Below are 12,448 nucleotides of genomic sequence, written 5' to 3'. Positions count from 1 at the left end.
GGCAGACAAGGCAGAGAAAATCCCGGAACCCATTTAAGAGTCTAAGACCTGAGCCCAAGGTGGGCTACTAGCAGGCTGAGGGTCACAGGGAGTAAAGAAAGGGTCTCTGGAGTTTGGTGAGGAAGTATTCAGGCAATACCAGGTCACCCAGTTCACACTGTTCTGTGGTGTGAGCAGGGGGACCCCTGCCTCTTGCCCTCCAGGGACAGGACACCTGCTCTCCCCACCAGTGGAAGTGGGGCTGGCTCTGGGGTTGCAGGCAGTGGGGACACATCCCAGGGAGGGCCAGATCCCTGAGAGTGGAAGAGCAGTGGGCACAGGCCCCTCAGGGTGGGAGCTGGCCTTGGGAGGGCCCTGAGGCCACCCTGTGCCCACCCTTAGCCCCACTGGAGGAACACCTCTAACATGCACCCAGAATCATTTCTTGGCTGAGTGATCAAACTTCTCATTCTGCAGGATTTGTATTCAGTTGCTGGTAGTTGTGGGTACCTTGGGCGGCACATGGGCAAAGCGCAGGTCGCCTGACACCAGGGGCCCTGGCAGAGCAGAGGATGCAAAGCCCAGCTAGGTCAGAGACCTTGCGCTACTGCAGGGTGCTTAGGGTGCATCTGAGGCCCTTGGCGCCACCAGCGGGACCTCAGACCTCGGGCTGGTGCGGGCCCTCCCCGTGAGTGTCCACACGGGGGCAATGTGGCCCCGCCAGCATGGGGACCAGAGCTCAGGTTAGGGAAGGCGAATGTGCAACCCACCCTCACCCTGCTGCAGCTCACGGCTGAGCCCCAGGTGCCCAGTCCTCTGCCATGAAGCCTGGGCGCCCCACACACCAAGGCTGGCTGTTCCTGGGCACGGGCAGCTGCTGCTGGCCCCAAGCGCCTCTTCACTGCACTCCACAACCTTGTGGGTCTCCAGGTTGTCTGCGAGGCCGAGGCACCGGATCTGCTCTCTCCAGCCAGCCAGGTCAACAGATGTCTGAGGGATGCCTCTGACATGGGAAGGAGAGATGGAGCAAAGAGAAAAAGGACAACTGGGAGGAAACAGAGACTGTGCCTGGAGGAGACAGCTTAGAAAACACCAGCACTAATATTCTCAAGAAAGAAAGAGAAATGTGTTGACAAGAAAAGAATTGGGTGCTATAAAGAAGGAACACTTAGAGAATATAAAGAGCTCTTGGAAATGAAAAATACAAACATGGACATGGAAAACCCAGGAAAACAGTTGGCCTTGGAGTTCAAGACCAGCCTGGGCAACATGGCAAGACACCATCTTAAAAAGAAAAACTTGAAAATGAGAGAAAAAAAGGAGAAAAAAGTATTAAAATATCAGTCTAGGTGGTATAACATCTACATGATAGGTATAGAAAGAGAGAACAAAGGGAGAAAATCATAAAAGAAATAATCCAAACAAATTTTACAGAATTTAAATCCAGGTTTCCAGATTGAGAGGACCCACTGAATGCTCAGAACCAAGAATGAAGATAGATGCATATACTTAAGACATATCAATGGGAATTTCAGAAAGCTGGAGGCAAAGAGAAGATCCTATGAATGTCTAGAGAGAAAGAATAGGTAATGTACAAATAACCAGCACCAGCATGGCTTTGGATTTCTCAACAACAAAACTAGAAGCTTAATGCCAATGGATGAAAGCTCTCAAAATACTGAAGTTAAATGATTTCTAACCCAGATTTTTGTACTCAGCTAAACCATTAATCATGAATGAGGCCTTTTCAGAATGATAAGGCCTGAAAAAACGTATGTCCCTATGCCCTTTCTTAGGAAGCTACTTGAGGATGTGCAGCACCAAAAAGAGGGAGTAAACGAAGAAAGAGGCAGTGATGGATCCAAGAAGCAGGAGACTGTATAGGAGAGAGGTGTGAAGGGTGCTGGTGAAGGGAGGCCTGGGGCTGGAGGCTGGGCCTCATGTTTGCAAAGCAGACTCTTTGGAGTCCACACAATACCTGATAAACTGCAATGCCTTAGGGGAGATTTGGACATTTGGCAGAATTTGGAGTTGAATTAGTAATAGAAAATTAAGCAAAATTTAAAAGACAGGATTTATGAGCTCCAAAGAAAACAAGAAGTTGAGCAGGAAAGGAAAAGTTATCATGATACATACGTGGCTCGGGTGTCAATAGGGTTTGTGCAGTATCATCATGGTGTGAACTGTAGCTACTGATCTAATCCAAGTGATGATATAATGATATTGGAGGAGTAGTGTGTTGTTTTAGGGATATGGAGCCGAAACCAGAAGAATGAACTGAAAGTCGAAGGTGGTTGCCTCAGGGATGGACATGAGGGAGGGGACGGCTGCATTTAGAAAGAAGCCTTGTGACTCTTTAAATTAGGTGTGTGTGTAACTGACAAAAATAAAAACTAAATTGAAAATACACATTCAAAAGAGTTATGTGCCCAGTTTTACCTTGTTGGTAATTTGGCAGGATGTGAACTTGTGCCTTAGGATCAACTCTTTTTTTTTTTTTTTAAGAGACAGGGTCTTGGCCGGGCGAGGTGGCTCACGCCTGTAATCCTAGCACTCTGGGAGGCCGAGGCGGGCAGATCACTCAATGTTAGTAGTTCAAAACCAGCCTGAACAAGAGCGAGACTCCGTCTCTATTATAAATAGAAAGAAATTAATTGGCCAACTAAAAATACATAGAAAAAATTAGCCAGGCATGGTGGCGCATGCCTGTGGTCCCAGCTACTCGGGACGCTGAGGCAGCAGGATCACTTGAGCCCAGGAGTTTGAGGTTGCTGTGGGCTATGCTGACACCACAGCACTCTAGCCCAGGCAACAGAGTGAGACTCTAAGTCAAAAAAAAAAAAAAAAAAAAGAGAGACAGGGTCTTACTCTGTTGCCCAGGCTAGAGTGCACAGTGGCCTGATCATAGCTCACTGCAGCCTTGAACACCTGGGCTGAAGTGATCTTCCTGCCGCAGCTTCCCCAGTAGGTGGGACTACAAGTGTGGCACCACCACGCCTGGCTAATTTTTGTATTTTTGTAGAGACAGAGTCTCGCTATGTTGCTCAGGCTGGTCTCAAACTCCTGCCCTCAGGTGATCCTCCTGCCTCAGCCTCCCAAAGTACTGGGATCACAGGCATAAACCATCACACCCAGCCAGGATCAGCTCATTTCGGTGCAGCCCTAGAGTGTGTCCCTGTTGTCACACTGTCCACCTAGAACCCTCTTAAGTGTGATATTGATAAGGAAGGTAATATTTTACCAATTTATTTTACCACACTGGTAAGGGAGCATCTCTCAGCAGCCTCCTGCCCTGAGCTCTGCTAACATGGGAGTGGAGCGGCGTTTCTGTTGGGGGCGGGAGTGCCAGTCACACTGCAATGGTGGTCATACAACAGCATGTCAACATGCACAGTCCTATCCTGCTAACACCTGGCCAGGGAGCATCTTCGTGCAATTGGGTGATTCTCATTGACTGACATTATAATAAGTGAATGTGTAGTAATACAATGCTGCTTTTACCTGCTATTATATATTAGTGTACCACTAAGTTTTTTGTTTTTTTTTTTTTTTTCATTCAGTCCACCAGCTTGTATACCACTAAGTTTTATCTTCAATAAACAAAACGCTATCTCATTGTTCTCATTTGTATTTATTTAATTAATAGTGAAGTAGAGTATTGTCTAATCTATTTTGTGCTGCTATAACAGACTACCTGGGACTGGGTAACTGATACACAACAGAGGTTTATTTCTTATAATTCTGGAGTTTGGGAAGTCCAAGGCTGAGGGGCCCCCATCAGGCAAGGGCCTCCTGTGGCATCATCCCATGGTGGAAGGTGGAAGGACAAGAGAGCACATGTGGGAGACAGCAGGGAAATGGGCCAAACTCATCCTTTTATCAGGAACCCATTCCCACAATAACTAACCCACTCCAGCAATCACGGCATTAACCCATTTGTGGGCAGAGCCCTCATGACCTACTCACCTCTTAAAGGTCCCACCTCTCAACACTGTTGCGCTAGGGATTCAGTATCCAACACCTGAACTTTGGGGGACACATTCAAACCATAGCAAACATGTTAAAAAGTGTCTTATTGGTCATTTATATGTTAGTTTTTCACAAACTACTATTTGTGCCCAATTTCAACTGAAGGTAGAAACTTCTAAATAATTTATAAAAATGCTTTTTATATTTAGCCCTTGTTAATGAATGCATTTAGCACATATTCCTTCCTAGGTTTTTTCTCTCCCCCTTCCCTCTCTCCCTCCCTCCCTCTCTCCTTCCTTCCTTCCTTTCTTCCTTCCCTTCTCTCTCTCTCTTTTCTTTTCTTTTCTTTTCTTTTCTTTTCTTTTCTTTTCTTTTCTTTTCTTTTCTTTTTCGTCTCACTCTGTCCCCTAGGCTAGAGTACAGTAGCATCATCATAGCTCACTGCAACCTCAAACTCCTGGGCTAAAGCAATCCTCCTGTTTCCTGGAGTAGCTGGGAGGTGCACACCACCACACCTGGTTAATTTTTCTATTTTGTATAGAGACAAGGTCTCACTCTTGCTCAAGCTGCTATCAAACCCCTGGCTTCTGGCTGAGTGCGGTGGCTCATGCCTGTAATCCTAGCACTCTGGGAGGCCGAGGCGGGCGGATTGCTCGAGGTCAGGAGTTCAAAACCAGCCTGAGCAAGAGCGAGACCCCGTCTCTACTATAAAAATAGAAAGAAATTAATTGGACAACTAATGTATATAGAAAAAATTAGCCGGGTATGGTGGCACATGCCTGTAGTCCCAGCTACTCGGGAGGCTGAGGCAGAAGGATCGCTTGAGCCCAGGAGTTTGAGGTTGCTGTGAGCTAGGCTAATGCCACGGCACTCACTGTAGCCTGGGGAACAAAGTGAGACTCTGTCTCAAAAAAAAAAATAAAAAACCCTGGCTTCAAGCAATCTTTCTTCCTTAGCTTCCCAAAGTGCTAGGATTACAGGTATAAGCCACCACACCTGGTCTTCATTTTTGCTTATGGTGTTTTTTTATATTCATTTTTTTTCTGCTCACTTTTGTTGCCATATCTACTGGCTCTTTCCTTTATACTCAAACACTGGTTGTTTTTACCTTTGATATTGTACCTAGGAAGCTTACCTCATCCCCACAGTGTGAACCATCTATATGTTCTTTTAATATGTTTTGGGGTTCTTTTCTTACATGTTAAGTTTTTGATCTGGCTGAAATTTATTTTCACATAAGATGTGTTAGGAGCCTGAGCGAGACTCCATCTCTACTAAAAATAGAAAGAAATTAATTGACCAACTAAAAATATATATACAAAAAATTAGCTGGGCATGGTGGTGCATGCCTGTAGTTCCAGCTACTCGGGAGGCTGAAGCAGGAGGATCGCTTGAGCCCAGGAGTTTGAGGTTGCTGTGAGCTAGGCTGACGCCATGGCACTCACTCTAGCCTGGGCAACAAAGTGAGACTGTCTCAAAAAAAAAAATGTGTTAGGGTCTCTCTTCCTCTAATGGTTAGCTAGGCTTCCCAACATTATTTAAGAATGAGTTGAAATAAGCACACAAGACTTGGCCCTCAAATTTTTGCAATATGAAACAAAACAATTTCTTAAAAAAAACTATCTTTGTGTGGCTCAGCAGGAGCTACAGGCAGGCTCTGCAGCCAGACTTGCTGGGTATAGATCCCAGCTCCCCCAACATGAGCCTCATCTTTCGAAGCTCCAGTTTTCTCATTTCAAAATGGGGTTCACTTCCCTTTCATGGTGTTGAATTAAATTTGGCTTAAAGCTGCATCTGTATGCAGCGAACTAAAACCTAAGTTAATATATAAACAAATTGCAACCTAACTTGAGAGTGTGTGTGTGTGTTTATATATATATATGTATATATATATATTTTTTTGAAACAAGGTCTTCCTCTGTTTCCCAGGCTGAATTACAGTGGTGCCATCACAGTTCACTGCAGCCTCAAACTCCTGTCTCAGTCTCCAGAGTAGCTACAGGTCCATACCACCATGCCTGTCTCAGTCTCCAGAGTAGCTACAGGTCCATACCACCTGGACAGGCATGGTGGTATGGACCTGTAGCTACTCTGGAGACTGAGACAGGAGTGAGACAGGTCTCACTATTTTGCTCAGGTTGGTCTAAAACTACCTGGCCTCAAGTGATCCTCCTGCCTTGGCCTCCAGAGTAGCTGGGATTACAAGTGTGAGCCACCAAACCTGGCTGGCTCCAGGTAATTTTATGTGTAAGAGCAATGGATCCAGAACTTATGCATTTTCAGAAAAATGGGCTAACCTACTAGAGACAACTCAGAATTATAGTGGCCACAGTGGGGAAGTTTTAACTTATATAAAATCATTCACTTGTGAAGTGTATTAGAAAAGAAAGGATCCAAGCTACCCCGGAGGCTGAAGTGGGAGGATCCCTTGAGCCCAGGAGTTCGAGGCTGCAGTCAGCTATAATCATGCCACTGCACTCCAGCCTGGGTGACAGAGATAGACAAAAGCAATGAGATGCATTCTTTAATTGGTATACAGAGGTATTTAAAAGATTAAATTAATCAAAGATTGCCTTTTTAAAAGGTGCCTTACAGAAGGCAAATGAAAAAAATCTTAAAAGTCTTTTTCACAAATATTATTCAAAAGCTTTAGTCATCTGAGCAGGAAATCTTGTTTCATTGGCCAGAAAAACAATTTGGATCTAGATTTTTTAAAAATAAATTAGTGAGCTTGTGTTATCATAGCTTGGTATGTGGCTAAAATTTTAGAGTGAAGGCTGTAAGATTTGTTTGTCTATATGTTTCTTTCTGTCTGTATGATATATATGTGTGATATTTTTCTATCTCCTTATGATATTGCCACACTAAATTGTAAATGAGTTCTACTTAATTGGCTTTACGCTGGGCAAAGTGGCCCACACCTGTAATTCCAGCACTTTGGGAGGCCGAGGTGGGAAGGTCACTTGAGGCCAGGAGTTCCAGACCAGCCTGGGCAACATAGTGAGACCTCTAACTCTGTAAAGAAAATAAATAAATAAAATTTAAAAATCATTTGCTTTAAGAAAAAGAAGTGCTTATATAAATGAAAAATAAGAACTAACCTAATTGTTTTTCAAGTTCACATGACTTAGATAATTTTTCGTAAGTGAGAATATTGTTAGTTTGTTTAAAACAAGCATGTTTTAATTTAAAATATAATACAGATGCAGAACTTTTCCTATTTGGTTTATCGGAAATATAATTTTATGTTATCTCTACATCAAAAAAGTTTTCAGCAAGAAAAATAAATTAAGATGATGGCTAGCTGTTTAATGTCTTGTCTTTATAAGCAGCCAAGCATAACTGTTAAAAATAAATAAGTTAAATAGATATAAGCAAGATAAAATTCCCATGCAAAAGATGTCCTTCCTATGCAAGATTTTTTTTTTTTTTTTTTTTTTTTTGAGACAGAGTCTCACTCTGTTGCCTGGGCTAGAGTGTCATGGTGTAAGCCCAGCTCAACGCAACCTCAAACTCCTGGGCTCAAGCAATCCTTCTGCCTCAGCCTCCCAAGTAGCTGGGACTACAGGCATGCGCCACCATGCCCGGCTAATTTTTTCTATATATATTAGTTGGCCAGTTAATTTCTTTCTATTGTTAGTAGAGACTGGGTCTCGCTCTTGCTCAGGCTGGTTTCAAACTCCTGACCTAGAGCAATCCGCCCGCCTCAGCCTCCCAGAGTGCTAGGATTACAGGTGTGAGCCACCGCACCTGGCCTTCATGTTGTCTTTATTAGTTTTTTTAAATCACTTATAAAAACTCAACAATCCTCTCTATTAAAAGAGCTAAGGTTTTTCTACAACTATGTAACTTTCTCTATTTGCCTTTGAAGACTTTTCATTATGACTTTGGTTAAATGAATGACTGTTGTTCACAGTGACCTGTGATCCTATTCTGATCAAGTGTTTTAAACTTTTGATATTTTTTTGACTAACTTCCCAAAATCAAATTCTAAATTAAGTCTTTCTCTGGACCTCAAATTAACTTTGGGATTTTTCAGATAGGCCCTTGGAACATCTCAAAAGGATACCTCTCCTTATAAAAAGAGGTACTAAACTAATTGGACTTATTTGATATATTAAATTATATGGGAAACATTGTCAAATAATAAGTAATGCTAAACTTTCTTTGAGTTATATTTTTATGGTATATTGTTAATATATATTTCAGAAATTATATGAAATTCATAGAAATCTAATAGTCCTGGTATAATGTTATTCATAATTCTAGGTTTTATCCTTAAATGTATGCAACAGAAAAAACAAAATTTCCTTTTCAATCATTATTGTAAAGAGCTCTCATCAGATCTCTATCCATGGCCATTTTAAGTCTTGTCACTCACGGATGGTTAATTTTTCACTCTGGTACTTTCCTGAGCAACTATAAGCCTGAAGTGTTTTGTCTCCAAGGAGATTCATGTAAAGAACTCTGACGGGTGCACATTTCTGATAACTGTAAGATTATACCATTGTATAGGTAAGAGTTTCCAGATCTCTAATGAAGAAACTCACTGGTTCATAAAATTGCTAACCCAACATCAAACAGAACAAGAATTAATTAAATATCAAGAAAATGATTTGGTAGATATTCACTTCGTGTTAAGTCAGCCAGTACTGAAATTATTAAGACGTGCAATTTTAATGAACTCCATAAGATTGATCCAAGTCAAGTTATCTATGATGACCTATTTAATAGACACCGTTGGTGGGCCGGCACAGTGGCTCACGCCTGTAATCCTAGCACAAGAAGGCTGAGGCGGGAGGATTGCTTGAGGGTAGGAGTTAAAGACCAGCCTGAGCAAAAGTGAGACCTGCAGCTCTACAAAAAATAGAAAAATTAACTGGGTGTGGTGGTGCACGTCTGTAGTCCCAGCTACTCGGGAGGCTGAGGCAGGAGGATCACTCAAGCCCAGGAGTTTGAGGTTGCTGTGAGCTAGGCTGATGCCACGGCACTCACTCTAGCCTGGACAACAAAGTGAGACTCTGTCTCAAAAAAAAAAAAAAAAAAAAAAAAAAAAACCTCAGGTGCTACATCTCTGATCCCTGCTGGGTCATTTGAATGCTTACAGATGGGTTTCATTCAGCTGCCACTTTCCACATGTTTTCTGGTTCTATAGAAGCTTTCTCGTGCAGTACGGCCGATGGCATAACAGTAGCTAAAATGTTATTAGAAAATGTGTTTCCCTTATGGAGCATGACCAGAGAAACTTCCAGTGATACAGGTCCTCATTTTACTAGGCAAATTACAAAGCAGTTAAAGAAGGTCTTACAAACACAATGGCTTTACCATTGTCCCTGTTACCCTCAGTCTTCTGGGAAGGTTGAAAGGATAAACGGCATTTTAAAACTGAAATTGGCAAAGTTAACTGAATCAATTGGAGTATCTTGGCCAAAGGTATTACCAACTGGTGGCAATGAGATCCACCATTACTGGGAAACAGACTGACCCTATAAAATAGTTCCTGGAAGACCTGTGCCCCTAATAATAGAACCTCATGTGTCTCTTGCTCTCCTGAACTCTAAGAGGACTAAATACTGCAACACTCTAACGCCTTACACCAAAGTGTACTTTCACCAGATAAAGGAAGACTACTATGACCCACCAGCAGAGGACTACCAAACCTTTCACGGTCTAGAACCTGGAGCTTGGGTCTTCTGGAAACTCTATCAGAGAAAGACTGCCCTTGAACCCTATTGGAAGGGGTCATACCAAGTTCTTCTCACCACCCACACTGGAGTAAAACAACAAGGCCTCGAAATTTGGGTCTACAACTCATAACTCAAAAGGGCCCCTCAGACTCCTAGAACTGTACGCTTGTTGGAAGCCTTAAGGCAAAGCTGACAGGGAAGTTTCTCTCCAGGTGCAGATGGCTTCCTAGATCACAAATCAAGACTTCTCTGTCATCATGAAAACTTTATATTTTTTCATTTTTTCTTTATTTCCCATTGTCCCCATCTCTTTCCTATCCTTACAGGAAAATCCATGAGATCATAATCCATGGATGGCTTTAGTGAAAGCTTATTCACTAGCAAGAAACCAGAGCGATTGTTGAGTTTGTGGGCTAATGCCCCATATCAGCAAACGATTTCACTAATGCCAATGCCTCTCCGTATTCCCAACAAAAGTCTCCCTGAGGCACTAAAGGAAGAATGGACAGCTATCCTTGATATTCTAGATGTCACTGCTATCGCTTTCCTACACTCACTGGAAATAGCACCCTGATCTTATCAATCATTGGTTCTCAATCATTGGTTAATCATCACCTAATCATTACCAAGTATAGAAAAATCTATCCAAGTGCTGCCTGCAAATGGTATATTGTGCTTCTAGGCATCATGTACTCAAGTCCTGGGAATTGCCTATGTGGGTACAAGTAATCGCATAATGTCACTGAACTAAATCCGGTAAGGTTTCTTTCCACTAAATGTGGGTATGCACCCTTTCAGCACGCTGTAAAAGGAACCATGAAAAAGCATATTTCCCATTGGACCTGTTTCAGGAGCCATGAAGACATACAGTGGAAAAATTTAACTGGCCTCTGCTCAAATACCACTAGGTGGTCCTCTCTTGCAGCCCCCAGGGCCTATCTCGGGTCTGCAGAGATGTGCTTGGCCTGGCAGCCTCCTCACTGATTCAGGTCTTGCTTACTGGCATGGCTCACTCTGCCTTCCAATTGCTTAGAGCGAAGGAACACAGGATGTGTTTATGGCCTGCTTTGCAGGCATCCTGGATGGTGGATGGCAAGTCCGGCCATGCCACGCTTTTCTAATCTTGAAGCTTCTTTTAGTGGGTCTCCGAATTACTGTGACTTTTGTTTCCAGGCTGACTGCTTCCTTAAACCAAGCCATTTTACAGTGAACCAGGGCTCTTCACTGCCATCATGCCTCCAGCAAAAAGACCAGAAATAACAGGGCTCAATATTGTTGAACTACAGTATTTTTATTGCCTGAACTTTAACTTGTTTGATTTTAATCAGTTTGGCTTGTAGAGACTCCTGTTAAGGATACTTTGTCTTTTTGGTATTACCCTCCAGCTGGCCATGTCCCCTAAAGAGTTGTAAATACTTGTAAGCAGCTGTGCTTTCTACGTGAAATGGCCTCTTTATGGTTAGAACAACGAAACATGAAGAAAACAGAATCATCCAACTAATTTGAAATTGTGAATTATGAATTCCATACAAAGACCAAAAAAGCCCATTAGGATGGTGAAAAAAAATGGCGTCAATGCCCAAGGTTTTAGTCAATCTCTCAAAATTGAGAGACCAAAAGGGAGAAATGTTAAGTGAAGTTAAATTTGGCCTAATGCTGCCTCCATATGTAGTGAACTCTAACGTAACTTAATATGTGGACAAACTGCAACCTAACTTGACAGTGTATTCTTACAGCAAGTAATGAGTCTTGGCCAATCATAGCAGCCGTCTTTCAGCCAATTGCAGGCTGCAAAGTGCTCAGACATGTCCATGTAAGGCAAATGCCTAGCTGTAGCCAATTAGGCCATTTCTGTATGTCACTTCCTTTTTCTGTCTATAAATACTGCTTGCCAGCCAGGCCTGGTGGCTCACGCCTGTAATCCTAGCACTCTGGAAGGCCAAAGCAGGTGGATTGCTCCAGGTCAGGAGTTTGAAACCAGCCTGAGCAAGAGCGAGACCCCTTGTCTACTATAAATAGAAAGAAATTAATTGGCCAACTAATATATATAGAAAAAATCAGCTGGGCATGGTGGCACATGCCTGTACTCCCAGCTATTCAGGAGGCTGAGGCAGGAGGATCACTTGAGCCCAGGATTTGAGGTTGCTGTGAGCTAGGCTGACGCCACGGCACTCACTCTAGCCTGGGCAACAAAGCGAGAGTCTGTCTCAAAATAAATAAATAACTAAATACTGCTTGCCTAAGTTTCTGAATGGAGCTATCTGAACCTTTACTGATTCAGGGTGCTACCTGATTCAATAATCGTTTCTTTGTTCAAGTAAACTCTGCTAAATTAATGTATTTATTTACTTATTTATTTTTTAAAATGGGGCCTGTTACCCAGGTTGGAGTGCAATGGTACGATCATAGCTCACTGCAACCTTGAACTCCTGGGCTCAAGGGATCCTCGTGCCTCAGCCTCCTAAGCAGTTGGGACTATAGGTGTACACGACCAGACCCAGCTAATTTTATCTTATTTTTTTGTAGAGATTCGGTCATGCTATATTGCCCAGGATGGTCCTGAACTCCTGGCCTCCTATATTGCTGGGAGTACAAGCATGAGCCACTGCACCTAGCCTAAACTCTCTAAGTTTAATTGCCTAAAGTTTTTCTTTGAACAGTGGTTTAAGAATGAGATGGGGTAAGGAATGTGAAAAGCACCTGGCGGTGTAGCTGGTGCAGCAGGTGCTCAGGGAAGGCTGTGTGCATGTGTGTGTTCACGTGCCACCGCGCCCCACACCTCATCTCAGGCCAGGCCTGGTTTAGCTCTGCCT

The sequence above is a fragment of the Microcebus murinus genome, chromosome 16, assembly GCF_040939455.1.
Source record: "Microcebus murinus isolate Inina chromosome 16, M.murinus_Inina_mat1.0, whole genome shotgun sequence".
NCBI classification, from domain to species: domain Eukaryota; kingdom Metazoa; phylum Chordata; class Mammalia; order Primates; family Cheirogaleidae; genus Microcebus; species Microcebus murinus.
Note: the sequence above shows the minus strand (reverse complement) of the source record.